Source organism: Bubalus kerabau, chromosome 12 (genome assembly GCF_029407905.1).
Source record: "Bubalus kerabau isolate K-KA32 ecotype Philippines breed swamp buffalo chromosome 12, PCC_UOA_SB_1v2, whole genome shotgun sequence".
NCBI lineage: Eukaryota > Metazoa > Chordata > Mammalia > Artiodactyla > Bovidae > Bubalus > Bubalus kerabau.
In genome coordinates, this window is record NC_073635.1 from 49,325,923 (window position 1) to 49,344,640 (window position 18,718).

The following is an 18,718-nucleotide window of genomic DNA, read 5'->3' on the forward strand; positions in this document are numbered from 1 at the left end:
TGGACAAATTCTTCATCTGCTATTACACCAGAATGTAAATTCCAGGATGACCATGACTTTGTCTTTTTGTTCATAAGAGTATGCCTATCCCCAGGTTTATATGTGTGTCTAACAGGAAGCTCGATGGTAAAAACCTGGTTGCCAATGCAGGAGATACAAGAGACGTGGGGTTCAATCCCTGTGTAAGGAAGATCCTCTGGAGTAAGAAATGGCAACCGACTCCAGTGTTCCTGCCTGGGAAATTTCATGGACAGAGGAGGCTGGTGGCCTAGAGTCCATCGGGCAGCAAAGAGTCGGACACGGCTGAGTGACTGAGCACACATGCATACAATACATAGTATGTGCTCAGTAAATAAATGTTTGTTGAAAAGAATAAATGTAAATAAATCTAAAATCATTCCATGCCCAGAGTTCATCTGACCCAGGTGATAACTGGTTGTTGAGAAACAGATGGGAAGAGGTACATGTGTGCTCAGTCATGTCCGACTCTTTGCAACCCCATGGGCTGCAGCCTGCCAGGCTCCTCTGTCCATAGAATTTTCCAGGCAACAATACTGGAGTGGGTTGCCATTTCTTTCTCCAGATGGGAAGAAGAGCATAAGCAATGAAGGGCAATGAAATTCTCATATTTGTGAAGAATAGTAAAGGATATTATGTGGCTGTAACATCATGTGGTTCACTGGAAAAGAAACTAGAGATAAGAGCAGATAAGTAACGTGGTGTTAACTGGCAAATGGTCTTATATGGTATGGTAATTCATTGAAAAGTGTTTTTTAGTGACTGCAATGTGCTAGTTGAAAGAGATCCAAGTGAATAAGAGAGAAAGACTCCCAGCCTTGAGAAAACTGAAGGTAAGTGAGGAAGAAATGTGTTTGGGCAACACACAACAGGTGGTGGGGCATCATGAAACAAAAGCATAATATGTTTTAACGTTTGTGTTTGGAAAGCTAGCACTGGACTTGCTTTGGAAGATGGCTTATATACATAAGAATTTGATGCAAAGGAAGTAGCCACAGGCTACTGCAATAACTCAGGGGAGAGCTGGTAAGGTCTTGACCCAAGGCAGTGGCAGGGCGAATAAGGAGGAAGATTCTTTGAGAGAGAGAGTTTACAGAAGAAGGAACAGCTTTGGATGACTGACAAGGAAGAGGAAGTATGGGGTGAGAATCAGCAGAAATGTTAAGAATGGCACTGGTTTTCTACATTGTACATGAAGCCTGAGGCAGTATGTCCAGTTGGAAAAGCCAAACATGCCATAGAGTCCTCCAACATCCCATAAAGGACCTACTACACTCTGGGATACATGAATATTTGGGTATACTGTTTAATACATTTTTGCTTACTCAGGGATCTGTTATGCATTGAAGAAAATGTCTCACAAGCTGAGTATGTTTGAATATTATAATAGATACTAATAGAGTCAAATTTATTCAAACTTGGAAATACAGCTTTGGTTAAAGTAAGGGGAAAAAACTATATAAAGAAGTTATCTCATAAGCTTATATATTCAAGACAAGAAATAACTATGTCTTTACTTTCATTTTTTTCCTGGGATTTAGTGTTTTACAGACTTTCATGGTTATCAAAACTGAGAACAAAATAGGTATTTGCCAAAGTATGAATTTAAGAGTACTATATATCAACGTATTCATTGCCACTTTCCTTTATGAAAAGTCATTTGGACAGTAATGAAAAAAATGCAGAACACTGAACAGAATATGTAATGAAATAACATCACTGGTCCTCTGTGCCTAGGGACAATGAAGATTACTATCAAAAATTAAGTCATTTATTTTCTGCAGGAAGCAAAGGAAATGACTATTAACCTGTATCTCCACCTTTCCTGACCTACAGTGATGTCAAAGGGGTCCTTATCAAACCCAAAATGGATTATCTTATTAAAACATGAACTGTTGAGTGCTTGTCTCTGGTATAGCCTGAAGAAACAGCACTGAAGAATTGGGAATATGCAAAAAAAAAAAAAAAAAAAAAAAAACTGAGGAAAAACAAAAATACAAGTTAACTTTTTTTTTCGTTAGAACTATTCTAATGAAATCAAAAAGAAACAATCAACCACAAGGGTCTCCATGCGGCCAGAAAACTACATAAACTTATAAACCAGACCTTATATTCACTCCTTATTTTATAGGTTAAACATAATATTGGGTTAAGATTTTGTAACAAATGTCTCACATTCCTTGAAAACCCTAGGCAAGATGTTGTTTCTTAAGTATGTTTGAAAAAAGTAAAGCTAAAACAAATGACCTTTACTGTTTATTTTATCTAAGAAGGATTGTCAAAGCATGTAAAAGCTCTATGTAGTGTTTGCCATGTTATTAAAAGGTGAAACAAAAGTAATTGCTTTTAAAGGATTATATCAAAAATACAATGGTGCAACCATGGCATCGCCTGGACAATCATATAAGACACATCACTGGAAAGGTCCTTCCTCTCTCCCTCAAAACTCTAGGTCCAGGGAATGCAATGGAGAAAGACATCACTAGTTAGCTGCCAAAGGCAAAATGCATAGGCTCAACCCCAAACTTAATCTGTCAGCTTCCAGGTACATCCACCTCTAGCCATCATCTCTCTGGATTCTTCAAACAATGATTTTAGTTGTAATAATTAATGATGATATCAAATTCTGTACTAATTTGCCATTTTTACTGGTAATGCTCTTACACATCTACTTTCACTTTATCTAATTCCATCTCCAAGAATTCTGACTACTGCACCTTTCACTTTTTTAAAAAGCATTCTATCTTTCAGGTCTGCGCTTTTTTCCTGTACACTTTAAACAATTATACAGACGTGTAAGTTAGAATAGCAGACTGCCCAGAACATGGGCCCAGGAGCACATTTCCTGGGTTATGACATTCTCATGCTTTCAGTTTTCTTACCTGTAAAATACAGAGAACAGTCTACTTCACAGAGTTTAAGGATTCACTGAGATCATGTGTATCAGATACTTCAGCACAAAGTATTTTACCAGTTAATATTAAGGAATTTTATTAGTAGTAGTAGTTATACTATTTCCACCATTCTACTAAACTTTGCAGAGCCCTCATAGTTTTGTGTGTGCGATTTCTCTATATGAACTACTATATAACTAGAATGAAAATGGCAGATTTGATAAAAATACAATTAACAGGAGTTCATGAAAGATTGATCGACACAATATATATACATTTCTCAGGATGAACAGCAACAGTGAACTATTGTATCAGTTTTAAACTGTGAGGATGAACACCAATAACAGTCACACAGCTCACCTCAACACAGGCATCTCAATGAAGACGTTTAGTATTCTCCAACTGCTGGGCGCAACTAGCTCACACTAGTCTGAGCCCTTCCTAGCAATCAAGTGTTATTTGCTGCAGTGCTCAAAGCCTTTTCTTATGGTTCTCCTTCACATCATTACCCAGAAACACATTATTTTAAAGAAAGATATTTACAACTACAACATATTCTCTGTACAAGAACAAACCTATAGAGTACCCCGTAATTTGAGCTGTGGAAAACTTACTAAGTTATTTGAGGCAACCAGAACTACATAGGAAACACAAATCCAAGTGGCTGCAAGTTTAAAATCTGTGTTTCAAGGCAATATGAAGCCAGTGATATTAACACCTCCATGCCATTACCCAGGCTGCTGTCATCTTGAATGCCCCTCCCCCACCTCTGCATGTGATTTTATCACTCATCTTTATGCCACATTAGAATTTCTATGAAGGCTATGAGAGAGAGAGAGAGAGAGAGAGAGAGAGAGAGTGTGTGTGTAGATAAATAAAATTTATGGTTACTGTCCCCATAAAACAGTACTTTTAAAGTTCTAAAATGCAACACAAGGAAAATCAGAAAAGAGACAAAGTTTACTCAACAGAACTCTGAAATATGCTTCTTATTAAGGAATTATGTAACTGCATAGCATTTGTTTAGGCCTTCCTACTTCCTCCAGCCTCTTAATAACCAGCCCCACAAAAACGGAAGCAGTACAATCTTGAACCTGTATAACACACTGTCCCCTTCATGGACCACAGCCTTGTCAAGGCGAAGGGGCTTGCATAATTCAATGAAGCTATGAGCCATGCCACGCAGGACCACCCAAGACAGACAGGTTCTGACAAAATGCGGTCCACTGGAGGAGCAAATGGCAACCCACTTTAGTATTCTTGCCTGAAAAACCCCATAGACAGTACAAAAAGGCAAAAAGAAATGAAACTGGAAGATGAGCTCCCCAGGTCAAAAGGCGTCCAATATCCAACTGGGGAAGAGTGAACTGCAATTACTAACAGCTCCCACAAGAATAAAGTGGCTGAGTCAAGGCTCAGTCATGTGCCTGGTGGTGAAAGTAAAGTCCGATGCTGTAAAGAATAATATTGCATAGGAACCTGGAATATTAGGTCCATGAATCAAGGTAAATTGGATGTAGTCAGGCAGTAGATGACAAGATTGAACATGGTCATCTTAGGAATCAGTGAATTAAAATGGACAGGAATGGGCAAACTGAATTCGATGACCATTACATCTACTACTGTGACCATTGTATCTACTTCTAAGGGCAAGAATCCTTTAGAAGAAATAGAGCAGCTCCGATAGCCAACAAAAGTGTCCAAAAGCATGAGCTTGCTTTATTTCCAAAGCAAATCATTCAACATCACAAGTCTATGTCCCAACCACTGATGCCAAAGAAGCTGAAGTTGATCAGTTTCTATGAAGAACTACACCACGTTCTAGAGCAAGCAACAAAAATGTCCTTTTCATCATAGGGGATTGGAATGCAAAAGTATCAAAAGATACCGGCAATAATAGGCAAGTTTGGCCATGGAATACAAAATGAAACAGGGCAAAGGCTAACAGAGTTTTGTCAAGAAAACACGCTGGTCATAGCAAACATCCTTTTCCAACAACCCAAGAGATAACTCTACACATGGACATCATCAGATGGTCACAACCGAAATCAGATTATGTTCTTTGCTGCCAACGATGGAGAATCTCTATACAGACAGTAAAAACAAGACCTGGAGCTGTGACTCAGATCATGGGCTCCTTACTGCAAAATTCAGACCATAAATTGAAGAAAGTAGGGAAATTTACTAGGCCATACAGGTATGACCTAAATCAAATCCCTTATGTTTATACAGTGGAGATGATGAATAGATTCAAGGGATTAGACACGAGGGATCAGAATGCCTGAAGAACTAAGCACGGAGATTTGTAACATTGTACAGGAGGCAGTGACCAAAACCATCCCAAAGAAAAAAATGCAACATGCAAAAGTGGTTGTCTGAAGAGGCTTTACAAATAGCTGAGGAAAAAGTAAGCAAAAAGCAAGAGAGAAAGGGAAAGATATAGCCAAATGAATGCAGAGTTCCAGAGAATATCAAGGAGAGTTAAAAAGGTCCTCTGAAATGAACAATGCAAAGAAATAAAGTGTATACCTGTGGCGGATTCATTTTGATATTTGGCAAAACTAATACAATTATGTAAAGTTTAAAAATAAAATAAAATTTAAAAAAAAGAAGAAAAAACATAAAAAAAAGAAATAAAGGAAGAATAGAATAGGGAAGACTAGAAATCTCTTCAAGAAAACTGGATATCAAGAGACCACTTCATGCAAAAATGGGAACAGTAAAGGACAGAAACAGTAAGGACCTAAGAGATTAAGAAGAGGCGGCAAGAATACACAGAAGAACTATACAAAGGAGTCTAAACAACTCAGATAACCATGATGCTGTGGTTACTTATCTAGAGCCGGACATATTGGAGTGTGAAGTCAAGTGGTCCTTAAAAGCATTAATATGGAAAAAGCTAGTGGAGGTGACCCAATTCCAGCTGAGCTATTCAAATCCTAAAAGATGATGCAGTTAAAGTATTGCACTCAACATGCCGGTAAATTTGGAAAACTCAGCAGGGGCCACAGGACTGGAAAAGGTCAGTTTCCATTCCAGTATCAAAGAAGGCAATGCCAAAGAATGTTCAAACTACCGCACAACAGTGCTTATTTCACATGCTAGCAGGTTTAAGCTCAAAATCCTTCAAGCTAAGCTTCAACAGTATAAGAACTGAGAACTCTGATGTACAAACTGGATTTAGAGAAGTCAGAGGAACCAGAGATCAAACTGCCAACATCTGTTGGATCATGGAGAAAGCAAGCGAGATACAGAAAAAACATCTATTTCTGCTACACTGATTATGTTAAAGCCTCTGACTGTGTAGATCACAACAAACTGTGGAAAATTCTTCAATAGATGGGAGTACCAGACCACCTTACCTGCCTCCTAAGAAACCTGTAAGCAGATCAAGAAGTAACAGAAGTGGCCATGGAACAATGGACTGGTTCAAAACGGGGAAAGGAGTATGTCAAGGCTGTATATTGTCACCCTGATTACTTAACTTGTTTTCAGAGTACATCATGCAAAATTATGGGAGGAAACACAAGCTGGGATCAAGATTGTTGGGAGAAAGACCAACAACCTCAGATATGCAGATGGTACCACACTAAGGGTAGAAAGTAAAGAGGAACTAAAGAGCCTCTTGATAAAAGTAAAAGAGGAGAATGAAAAAGCTGCCTTTAAATTCAACATTCAAAAAACCAAGATTATGGCATCCGGTCCCATCATTTTAAATGGGGAAAAAGTGGATGTTGTGACAGATTTTATTTTCTTGGGCTCCAAAATCACTGCAGATGGTGACTGCAGCCAAGAAATTAAAAGATGCTTGCTCATTGGAAGAAAAGCTATGAAAACCCTGATGGTGTATTAAAAAGCAGAGACATTACTTCTCCAACAAAGGTCTCTATAGTCAAAGCCATGGTTTTCCCAGTAGTCACATATGGATGTGAGAGTTGCCTCATAAAGAAGGCTGAGCACCGAAGAATGGATGCTTTCAAATTATGGTGCTAGAGAGGACTCTTGAGAGTCCCTTGGACAGCAAGGAGATCAAACCAGTCAATCGTAAAGGAAATCAACCCTGAATATTCACTGAAGAACTGATGCTGAAGCTCCAATACCACCTGATGCGAAGATTCGACTCATTGGAAAAGACTCTGATGCTGGGAAAGATTGAAGGCAAAAGGAGAACAGGGCAGCAGAGGATGAGATGATTAGATTGCATCACCAATTCAAAAGGCATGAATCTGAGCAAATTTGGGAGATAGTGGAGGACAGAGGGGCCTGACATGCTGCAGTCCATGGGGTTGCAAAGAGTTGGACACAACTCAATGACTGACCAACAACATACATAACACATTGTATCTAGGAAGTTTCTATTACCTTTCTTGCTATTTCATTGTAATTAAGTCTAAATTAAATGCTGCTCATAGCGAGAAGAAACGTGTTTTGTTAAGGAGGTCCATGGTTATAACTCAGGTATTCTTTGAGACCAGGTCTTTTCAACATCTGTACCAACGACATTTAGACCAACTGTTGTAGCAGTTGTCCTTTGCATTATAAGATATTCAGTAGCACCCCTGCCTTCTACCACTAGATCTCAGAATATCCCTTCACCCCAACAGTTGTTACAATAAAAAATGCTGTCAGAAATGGCCAAATGTCAAGGGAGAGGCAAAAGGGAAGGGCAGGTGAAGGCAGCTGCCCCATCTAAAAAGCACTATTTTACAATTAATGATATTGTGAACTCATTACAAAAGAACCTTAATTTTATGTTGGATTATATTACCCAGTAGCATAAATACAATCCCAGTAGTAATAGAAACTAATACCCGATTATAAAGACTATCTATAGTTGACTTTAAAATATACCTGATGAGAAATTAGAAACATTTTACAAGATGGTTTTATAATTTTGTTCTAATTCCTTCTCTTCTTTCTGCAAATCCAAATTTTCCCACGAAACAAGGGCAAAGATTCCAGGAAGGAGTTTCAAGAATTTGCTCATTAGTTCAAGCTATGGAAACTGAAAGAAACCTGTAAGGATATCAATATTAATATAACAAGTCAAGGGAGCTTTCTGGCCTCAATCTTAGATACGGCCAGTGAGAACCTACCAAATTAGTCTCAAAACCCTTCAATGTAAGAAACTGTAATTACCCAGATGAATATGCTGACTGAACTTTCAATAAGAAACTAGAAGATAGAGTTTTCATTCTAATTTGCTGGATGACAGATACTTGGCTTTTTTTTTTTCACTGAAACCAGAACTAACCCTCCTATGAAGAACAAAGTATTTCACAATATGCATTGAAATATAAACCTGTCTGTATTTTCTCAATTTCATTAGGAATGTTACCTTTTAGATAACACAGAAGTCAATTCATCCTGGTTGAATTCAATACATCCTGGAAGGATTTAGTTTCATCTAGTTGTTGGGAAATTAGAAACATTTTATAAGATGGCTTTATCATTTTGTTCTCATTTCTTCTCTTCTTTCTTCATATCCAAATTTTCCCAGAAAACAAGGGCAAAGATTCCAGAACAAGTTTCATCTAGCTGTACTGGATCAAAGGAACAAATTTAAATCACCAAAAGCTATGTAAATTAAAAAGGAAACAATGTCCTTAATAAAGAAGAGGAAGAAAGGTGCCTTCTTAGGAAATAGGAAAAGCTGTAGTGGCTAGTAGGTTCCTAGAGCATCTTACTACTGATTCAGACTCATAGGAATAAAAGGACCTTTTTTAGAAGACAGGAGAACATGCTGGAAAGGCAAACTACAAATTCACTTCCATTAGGACACACACAGTCTACATCTATGGTGCCTGGGGAATCACTAGCTACATGCAGCTATAGAACAGCTGAAGCGTTGAGCCCAAATCTAGAGGTGCTTTATATATAAAACACACACTAGATGTGGAAGACTAAATATGAAAAGAAGAATGCAGAATATTTCATTAATTTCTAACTGATTGCTCAGTCGCTTCAGGATCAACTCTGCGATCACCATGGACTGTACCCCACCAGGCTCCTCTGTCCACGGGATTCTCCTAGCAAGAACGTTGGAGTGGGTTGCCATTTCCTCCTCCATTTAATTGATTAAAGATGTTGAAATGACATTTTGGTTATACTGGAATAAATAAAATGTATTATTAATTTTTTATGTTTTAATGTATGTACTAGAAAATTTAGAACTACACATGGAATGGATTTCATTCCATGCCTACTGGACAAAACCATTATGGGCCATCGCTTCAGCAGATCTCAACCTCTACTGAGATGATGACCTTCCCTCCAGCTTCCCCAGTCCTTGGAAACTCGGGTGGGGGCACGGTGGGGTAGAGAAAGGAGAAGTTTTGAATGTTACAAAATTGGCAGAGTGTCACTGGCCTTTAATGCCAGAGTACTAACATTCCTCAGAGAATCAGCCCCGTGAAATGAAGGATTCTCTGATCTACAGTTGTGTCTCCACTGACAAGGGGACAGGGAATACAATCAGCCAGCCAAATGGCAGCAATTGCTAATTGCTGGGACCCAATCTTGAATTTTCAGCTCTGACGTTTTTCACTTAAGACTCTCAGACACGACTGAGCGACTTCACTTTCACAGTCTTGAAATTTCAGCTCTGACGTTTTTCACTTAAGACGCTACTCCAACTGACTGGTCGACATCTTCAACTCCATGGTCAGGCCACGATTTACTAATCCACACCAAGTACAGTATCTCGGATCTCCATACCCCTTCCCCAAAAAAGAAAGGAAGACAGGAAGGATGGAAGAGAAAGGGAGGGAAAGAAGGAGGGAAAGAAGGATGGAAGGGGGAGGGAGGGGAAGGGAAAGATGGATGGAAGGGGGGAGGGAAGGAAAGACAGATGGAAGGGAGAAAGGAAGGAAGGGAAGAAACGGGAAAATCTCACTCTGTCCCCCAAGGAATGACCTCATCATCAACACTGTTTCTCAGACTAGAAACCTTCCTCTTCCTAATTCATATGAACTGTGTTACCAGAACCTTCAGCCATCACAGTCAGCCTCTACTCTCAGTTACCATTAGTCTTTGTCCCGTAAGTGACAGCCTTCCTGCCCCCTTCTTCTACTCTGCTGCCAGAGACATCTTGGGACAGAGGGGAAATATTCTAACTATGTCTAAGGCTCAACTAACAAACTTAACCAGTTCAGAAGGTAAGCCTCCCTGATCTTTGACGGTAGATAAAATCTAAGGTCACAAGGATACCTTAGAAAATTTGACTTCATTTTAAGTAAAAAGAATCAAGTAAGGAAAAATAATAAAGTATATTGATGACTTAAAAAAATTTAATTATTATATTTGGTTATATATTACATATGGTTACATTTTCTGTATGTGGCTATATATAAAACATGTATATGATTATGTGCTGTATGTATAATACAAATAATAAATTTACATAGTAATATAGTATATAGTTAGCATGTATGATCATTTAAATATAAAGAGATTTTAGGTGCACTGATTTCAGCACAATATCAGATAAGTGCTACCTTTAAAAACAAAAACATTTATGCTAGATTTTCGAAGGATAAAGTGTGGTAAAGGTTATCTTGCTCATAAGTACATGGTTTATTCCTAAAGATCAGACAATGATGACCCACAACCACCTTTTGAAGGCATAAAATTACTGGAACAACAGTTGCAAATATTGCAAAATGCAGGGGTTTTTTTTCCTTTCAACATTAATTTGAAAGCCTACTAAACTGAAAAAAGCTGGAGATACACAAATGGATGAGAAATATCAAGACCTACTGCATCCTGGTAAAAATAATGAAATTAACAGAAAATGCTATTCTAAGAAAAAGACTGAACAAACATATACTTAAGCATGTGTAACAATGTCCTGCTCGGGTGATTTGGCATGTGCACTCAGTCATGTCCAACTTTTTGCAACCCCATGGACAATAGCCCGTCAGGCTCCTCTGTCTATGGGATTTTCCAGGCAAGAATACTGGAGTGGGTTGCTATTCCTTCTCCAGGGGATGTTACCAACCCAGGGATCAAACCTGCATATCCTGTGTCTCCTGCACTGGCAGGTCGATTCTCTACCACCGAGCCACCTGGGAAGCCCACTTAAGGTGTTAACGAAACCAAAATCAATCTAAATGCCAAACAATAGGGAACTGATTAAATGGATTATGGGACATGCAAATCACTGAGTAATATTTATTCATTAAATTTATGATATGTAGTTTTTGTCTTAAAAGTAGATTGATCATAACTAAGCAAAAAAGAGAAATGAAAGAAGAATATGTTCCTGAACCTTTAAAAACAATGCTTTAACAGAGACAAAGAGAATGGTGGAGAAGAGGAGGAAAAAAAGAAAAGGAAGGGAGAGAGGGAGGAGAGGAAGGAAAGAGCTAAAAGGATCTACAATAAAAATTGGACTTGATAGAACATAGACTGATTTTTTTCACGTTTTGACAAATGCTCTCACTTTTACGAATTTCATATATTATCTGTATAATTAAAAGAAATAATTAGGTGTTTAAATTTTGAGTTGTAAAGAAGAGCCAAACACTTAAAAGAAAAAGACGAAATAAATTCGCTTTTATCCAGATTAACTTTCATAAAGTATGAAAAGATGACATCAATTCTCTAACAAGAAAAGTGGACAGGCACACAGAGTTGCATGTATATTCATGCTGCAGTTAAAATTTAACTACTACAAATCTAAGAGAGTAAACTTAAATGAACTGATTGTCTAAGTTATATTGTAATTGATTCATGGAATAGTTACACTGCTTCACATGGGGTATTAGCTGATATTTACAAATATTTTTATTATGTAAAGATCTATGATAAACTGGTATCTAATTTGAAAGTGCTATAATCTTTTATAAGTTCCAGTCATTTACACACACACACACACACACACACACACACACACACACACAATGGGTACACTGTACTAGTATCTTGAGCTAAGAATTTAGAATTCTGAAAAAGGAAACCATGGGACAAATACTTTTGTTTTTTCCACTACATTGAGCAGTTGGTGAGTATATTTTAAAAGATTTCAGTCTTATGGGAAAAAAAAAAATCAGCCTTTTCTGTTCTTGTCTGAAAAAGCACTGAAGTAAAAAGATGTATACTTGTGAAGCTTTTAAACAAAACATTCTTAAAATAACCACAAAATACTATACTCTCTGTCCTCTGTGTAGATCTCCCACTTCACTGGGCTTTGAAATGTTAAGGCCACATTCTCTGATTACATAGCAATTTTGGAATTGTTATCTGAGAAAATTCCTAAAGAGTAATGAGGAAAAGAAATAAAACCCAGGTTCTCCAGATGCATTTTTGGAAGAACTAAAAATACCCTTGGGGACTTTCAGTTTCTAGTCCACCATATAAGAAGCTTAAAGTCATCAATCCATCATGACAACAAGTAAAAAGCTGAATAAACAGACATGACAACTGTTGTTAGATCCATCAGAGAAGTGAGGTCATAAGGCAAAGTGCTAGTCCAAAAACGGCAAAGAAAGACAAGAGGATGCAAATAGCCAGAGCAAAATCCCCTGAACCAAAACCTCTTTGGGAACCAGTGCTCAGGTAGACAGAGCTGAACTGTAACAGAAGAATTCCTGGAGGCTCAGGATGGACAAATTCAAGAATTATAGAATATTATAGAACGTCCCCAGACTTGTTGAATTTAATTTTCCAGGAATTGTACAGTGAATATTGGACGAAAATCCTCTAGTACTTCCATCACGAGGAGGATTTCTGTCTGAAAGCTGTCACAACACTAAGTTCTTAACAAGACTTTCCCTTAGGAGGAACTCTCACCAAGGTCTAACCCATTGAGTCTTAGACACATCTAAAACACTTGCAGGGTGAAAGATACACAGTTTCAGCCATCCTGTCCCATGAAAGGGGATGGGAAGGATGCAAAAGCACTGGTGAGATACACAGTTGAGAGGTACATGCTTGCTAAAAAGATTCCGACCTGACCACAGGACTACGCCGTACCGATAACTAAGAGCCTATTAACTGTAGCTCATTTTATCTACTATCTCATGTCCACCTTTCAACAAATACTTATGAGCCATACTGGCAGGCAAGAAAAAAAAAAACAAACAAACATAGTTTGAAAAGACTGAACATCAGAACCAGGGTCAGATGTGGCAAGATCACTGTAATAATCAAACCATAATTTCTTTTTTCTTTTTTTTTTCTATTAAAGGATAATTGCTTTACAGAATTTTGTTGTTTTCTGTCAAATCTCAACACGAAGCAGCCATAGAAAGAAAGAAAGAAAGTGAAGTTGCTCAGCTGTGTCCGACTCTTTGCGACCCCATGGGCTGTAGCCTACCAGGCTCCTCCATCCATGGGATTTTCCAGGCGCACTGGACTGGGTTGCTATTGACTTCTCCAGGGGATCTTCCCGACCCAGGGATCAAACCAGGTCTCCCGCATTGCAGACAGACGCTTTAACATCTGAGCCACCAGGGAAGCACTATAGGTATACATATATCCCCTCCCTTGTGAACCTCCCTCCCATCTCCCTCCCCATCCCACTCCTCTAGGTTGATACAGAGCCAGTGTTTGAGTTTACTGAGCCATACAGCAAATTCCCGTTGGCTATCTATTTTACGTATGGTAATGTAAGTTTCCATGTTACTCTTTCCATACATCTCACCCTCTCCTCCCCTCTCCCCATGTCCATCAGTCTATTCTCTATGTCTGTTTCTCCATTGCTGCGCTGTTAAGTAAGTTCTTCCCTGGTAAAGTATCTGCCAACAAAGCGGAAGACACGGGTTTGATCCCTGGGTCAGGAGGATCCCCTGAAGAAGGAAATGGCAATCCATTCCAGTACTCCTCCTGGAAAATCTTATTGACGGAGGAGCCTGGTAGGTTACATTCCATGGGGTCGCAAAGAGTTGGACAGGACTGAGTGACTTCATTCAAACAAGTTCTTCAGTACCATTTTTCTAGACCCCATATATATTTGATAGAATACGATATTTATCTTTCTCTTTCTGACTCACATCACTTTGTATAATAGGTTCTAGGTTTATCCACCTGATCAGAACTGACTCAAATGTGTTCCCTTTTATGGCTGAGTAATATTCCATTATGTGTATGTTCCACAACTTCTTTATCTATTCATCTGTTGATCAATATCTGGGTTGCTTCTATGTTCTAGCTACTGTAAATAGTGCCGCAATGAACAATGGGATATATGTGTCTTTTGTCAATTTTGTCTTTTCAAAACTGTCTTTTTCAGTTTCCTCAGGGTATATGCCTAAGAGTGGGACTGCTGGGTCATATGGTGATTTTATTCCTAGTTTTTTAAGGAATCTCCATACCATCTTCCATAGTGGCTGTATCAATTTACATTCCCACCAACAGTGCAAGAGCATTCCCTTTTCTCCACACTCTCTCCAGCATTTATTGTTGTAGACATTTTTGATGATGGTCATTCTGACCAGTGTGAGGTGATATCTCATTATAGTTTCCATTTGCATTTCTCTAATAATGAGTGATGTTGTGCATCTTTTCATGTGTTTGTTAGCCATCTGTATGTCTTCTTTGGAGAACTGTCTGTTTAGGTCTTTTCCCACTTTTTGATTGGGTTGTTTGTTTTTCTGGCACTGAGTTGTATCAGTTGCTTGTATATTTTGGAAATTATCCTTTGTCAGTTGTTTCATTTGCTATTATTTTCTCCCATTCTGAGGCTTGTTTTTTCACCTTGCTTATAGTTTCCTTTGCTGTGCCAAAGCTTTTAAGTTTAATCAGGTCCTACTGTTTACTTGGTTTTTATTACCATTGCTCTATGAGGTGGGTCATAAAGGATCTTGCTTTGATTTATGTCATTGAGTGTTCTGCCTATGTTTTCCTCTATTATAGTTTCTGGTCTTACATTTAGATCTTTAATCTATTTTGAGTTTATCTTTGTATATGGTGTTAGAAATTGTTCTAATTTCATTCTTTTACATGCAGCTGTCCAGTTTTCCCAGCACCATTTATTGAAGTGGCTATCTTTGCCCCATTGTATATTCTTGCCTCCTTTGTCAAAAATAAGGTAGCCATAGGCACATGGGTTTATTTCTGGGCTTTCTATCTTGTTCCATTGGTCTATATTTCTGTTTTTGTGCCAGTACCATACTGTCTTGATGACTGTAGTTTTTTAGTATAATCTGAAGTCAGGAATATTGATTGCTCCAGCTCCATTCTTCTTTCTTAAGACTGCTTTGGATATTTGGGGTCTTTTGTGTTTCCGTGCGAACTGTGAAATTCTCTGTTATCATTCTGTGAAAAAATGCCATTGGTAATTTCACAGGGATCCCACTGAATCTGTAGTTTATATCATTTTCACAATATTGATTCTTCCTACCCAGGAACATGGAATCTCTTGCCATCTGTTTATGTCATCTTTGATTTCTTTCTTTAGTGTCTTGTAATTTTCTGTGTACAGTGCTTTTGTCTCCTTAGTTAAATTTATTCCTAGATATTTAATTTGTTTTGTTGCATTGGTGAATGGGATTGATTTATAATTTCTCTTTCTGAATTTTCATTGTTATGGAAATGCAAGTGATTTCTGTGTATTGATTTTGTATCCTGCAACTTTGCTAAATTCACTGATTAGCTCTAGTAATTTTCTGATACAATCTTTAGGGCATTCTATGTACAGTATCAAACTAAAAATAATACCCAGTTGTGGATGTGACCAGTGATAGAAGTTGCTATAAAGAGCAATATAGCATAGGAACCTGGAATGTTAGGTCCATGAATCAAGGCAAATTGGAAGTGGTCAAACAGGAGACGGCAAGAGTGAACATCAACATTCTAGAAATCAGTGAATTAAAATGGACTGCTGCTGCTGCTGCTGCTAAGTCACTTCAGTCGTGTCCGAATCTGTGTGACCCCATAGACGGCAGCCACCAGGCTCCCCCATCCCTGGGATTCTCCAGGCAAGAACACTGGAGTGGGTTGCCATTTCCTTCTCCAATGCAGGAAAGTGAAAAGTGAAAGTGAAATCGCTCAGTCATGTCCGACTCTTCGTGACCCCATGGACTGCAGCCTACCAGGCTCCTCCATCCATGGGATTTTCCAGGCAAGAGTACTGGAGTGGGGTGCCAATGCCTTCTCCAAAATGGACTGGAATGGATGAATTTAACTCAGATGACCATTATATCTACTACTGTGGGCAGGAATCCCTTAGAAGAAATGGAGTAGCCATCAAATCAACAAAAGAGTCCTAAATGCAGTACTTGGATGCAATCTCAAAAACGACAGAATGATCTTTGTTCATTTCCAAGGCAAACCATTTAATATCATGGTAATTCAAGCCTATGCCCCAACCAGTAATACTCAAGAAGGTGAAGTTAAACAGTTCTATGAAGACCTACAAGACCTTTTAGAACTAACACCTAAAAAAGATGTCCTTTTCATTATAGGGGACTGGAATGCAAAAGTAGGAAGTCACGAGATACCTGGAGCAACAGGCAAATTTGGCCTTGGACTATGGAATGAAGCAGGGCAAAGGCTAATAGAGTTTTGCCAAGAGAACACACTGGTCATAGCAAACACTCTCTTCCAACAACAGAAGAGAAGACTCTACATATGGACATCACCAGATGGTAAACACCGAAATCAGACTGATTATATTCTTTGCAGCCAAAGATGGAGAAGCTCTATACAGTCAACAAAAACAAGACCGGAATCTGACTACGGCTCAGATCATGAACTCCTTATTGCCAAATTTAGACTTAAATTGAAGAAAGTAGGGAAAACCACTAGACCATTCAGGTATGACCTAAATCAAATCCCTTATGATTATACAGTGGAAGTGAGAAATAGATTTAAGGGCCTAGACTGATAGACAGAGTGCCTGATGAACTATGGACGGAGGTTCGTGACATTGTACAGGAGACAGGGATCAAGACCATCCCCATGGAAAAGAAATGCAAAAAAGCAAAATGGCTGTCTGAGGAGGCCTTACAAATAGCTGTGAAAGAGAAGCGAAAAGCAAAGGAGAAAAGGAAAGATATAAGCATCTGAATGCAGAGTTCCAGAGAATAGCAAGGAGAGATGAGAAAGCCTTCCTCAGCAATCAATGCAGAGAAATAGAGGAAAATAACAGAATGGGAAGGACTAGAGATCTCTTCAAGAAAATCAGAGATACAAAAGGAACATTTCATGCAAAGATGGGCTCGATAAAGGACAGAAATGGTATGGACCTAACAGAAGCAGAAGATATTAAGAAGAGGTGGCAAGAATACACAGAAGAACTGTACAAAAAAGATCTTCATGATCCAGATAATGACGATGGTGTGATCACTCACCTAGAGCCAGACATCCTGGAATGTGAAGTCAAGTGGGCCTTAGAAAGCATCACTACGAACAAAGCTAGTGGAGGTGATGGAATTCCAGTGGAGCTATTTCAAATCCTGAAAGATGATGCTGAGAAAGTGCTGCATTCAATATGCCAGCAAATTTGGAAAACTCAGTGGTGGGCACAAGACTGGAAAAGGTCAGTTTTCATTCCAATACGAAAGAAAGGCAATGCCAAAGAATGCTCAAACTACCGCACAATTGCACTCATTTCATACGCTAGTAAAGTAATGCTCAAAATTCTCCAAGCCAGGCTTCAGCAATACGTGAACCGTGAACTTCCAGATGTTCAAGCTGGTTTTAGAAAAGGCAGACGAAGCAAAGATCAAATTGCCAACATCCGCTGGATCATCAAAAAAGCAAGAGAGTTCCAGAAAAATATCTATTTCTGCTTTATTGACTATGCCAAAGCCTTTGACTGTGTGGATCACAACAAACTGTGGAAAATTCTGAAAGAGATGGGAATACCAGACCACCTGATCTGCCTCTTGAGAAACTTGTATGCAGGTCAGGAAGCAACAGTTAGAACTGGACATGGAACAACAGACTGGTTCCAAATAGGAAAGGGAGTACATCCAGGCTGTATATTGTCACCCTGCTTATTTAACTTATATGAAGAATACATCATGAGAAACGCTGGCCTGGAGGAAGCACAAGCTGGAATCAAGATTGCCAGGAGAAATATCAATAACCTCAGATATGCACATGACACAACACAGATGAAACCACCCTTATGACAGAAAGTGAAGAGGAACTAAAGGGCCTCTTGATGAAAGTGAAAGAGGAGAGTGAAAAAGTTGGCCTAAAGCTCAACATTCAGAAAACGAAGATCATGGCATCTGGTCTCATCACTTCATGGGAAATACATGGGAAACAGTGGAAACAGTGTCAGACTTTATTTTTTTGGGCTCCAAAATCACTGCAGATGGTAACTATAGATATGAAATTAAAAGATGCTTACTCCTTGGAAGGAAAGTTATGACCAACCTAGACAGCATATTAAAAAGCAGAGACACCACTTTGCTAACAAAGGTCCGTCTAGTCAAAGCTATGGTTTTTCCAGTGGTCATGTATGGATGTGAGAGTTGGACTATAAAGAAAGCTGAGTGTCAAAGAATTGATGGTTTTGAACTGTGGTGTTGGAGAAGACTCTTGAGAGTCCCTTGGGCTGCAAGGAGATCCAACCAGTCCATCCTAAAGGAGATCAGTCCTGGGTTTTCTTTGGAAGGACTGATGCTAAAGCTGAAACTCCAATACTTTGGCCACCTCATGCAAAGAGTTGACTCATTGGAAAAGACCCTGATGCTGGGAGGGACTGGGGGCAGGAGGAGAAGAGGACAACAGAGGATGAGATTGCTGGATGGCATCACCTACTTGTTGGACATGAGTTTGAATAAACTCCAGGAGTTGGTGATAGACACGGAAGCCTGGCATGCTGAGATTCACAGGGTCGCAAAGAGTCG

At 38.8% G+C, this 18,718-nt stretch overlaps 1 protein-coding gene across 9 annotated transcripts in view; it reads right to left on the reverse strand.

Annotated features, from left to right (window-relative positions):
* KLF12 (KLF transcription factor 12) overlaps positions 1 to 18,718 on the reverse strand; it is a 534,567-nt gene that overhangs the window by 296,408 nt on the left and 219,441 nt on the right. For 2 of the 9 annotated variants that reach the window (XM_055542653.1, XM_055542652.1), the window contains one exon: positions 8,251 to 8,455. The exons of the other annotated variants lie outside the window; for them this stretch is intronic. The gene's annotated coding sequence lies outside the window, so the exon portion shown is untranslated. The remainder of the gene's footprint in view (positions 1 to 8,250; positions 8,456 to 18,718) is intronic. 9 annotated transcript variants of the gene reach the window in all.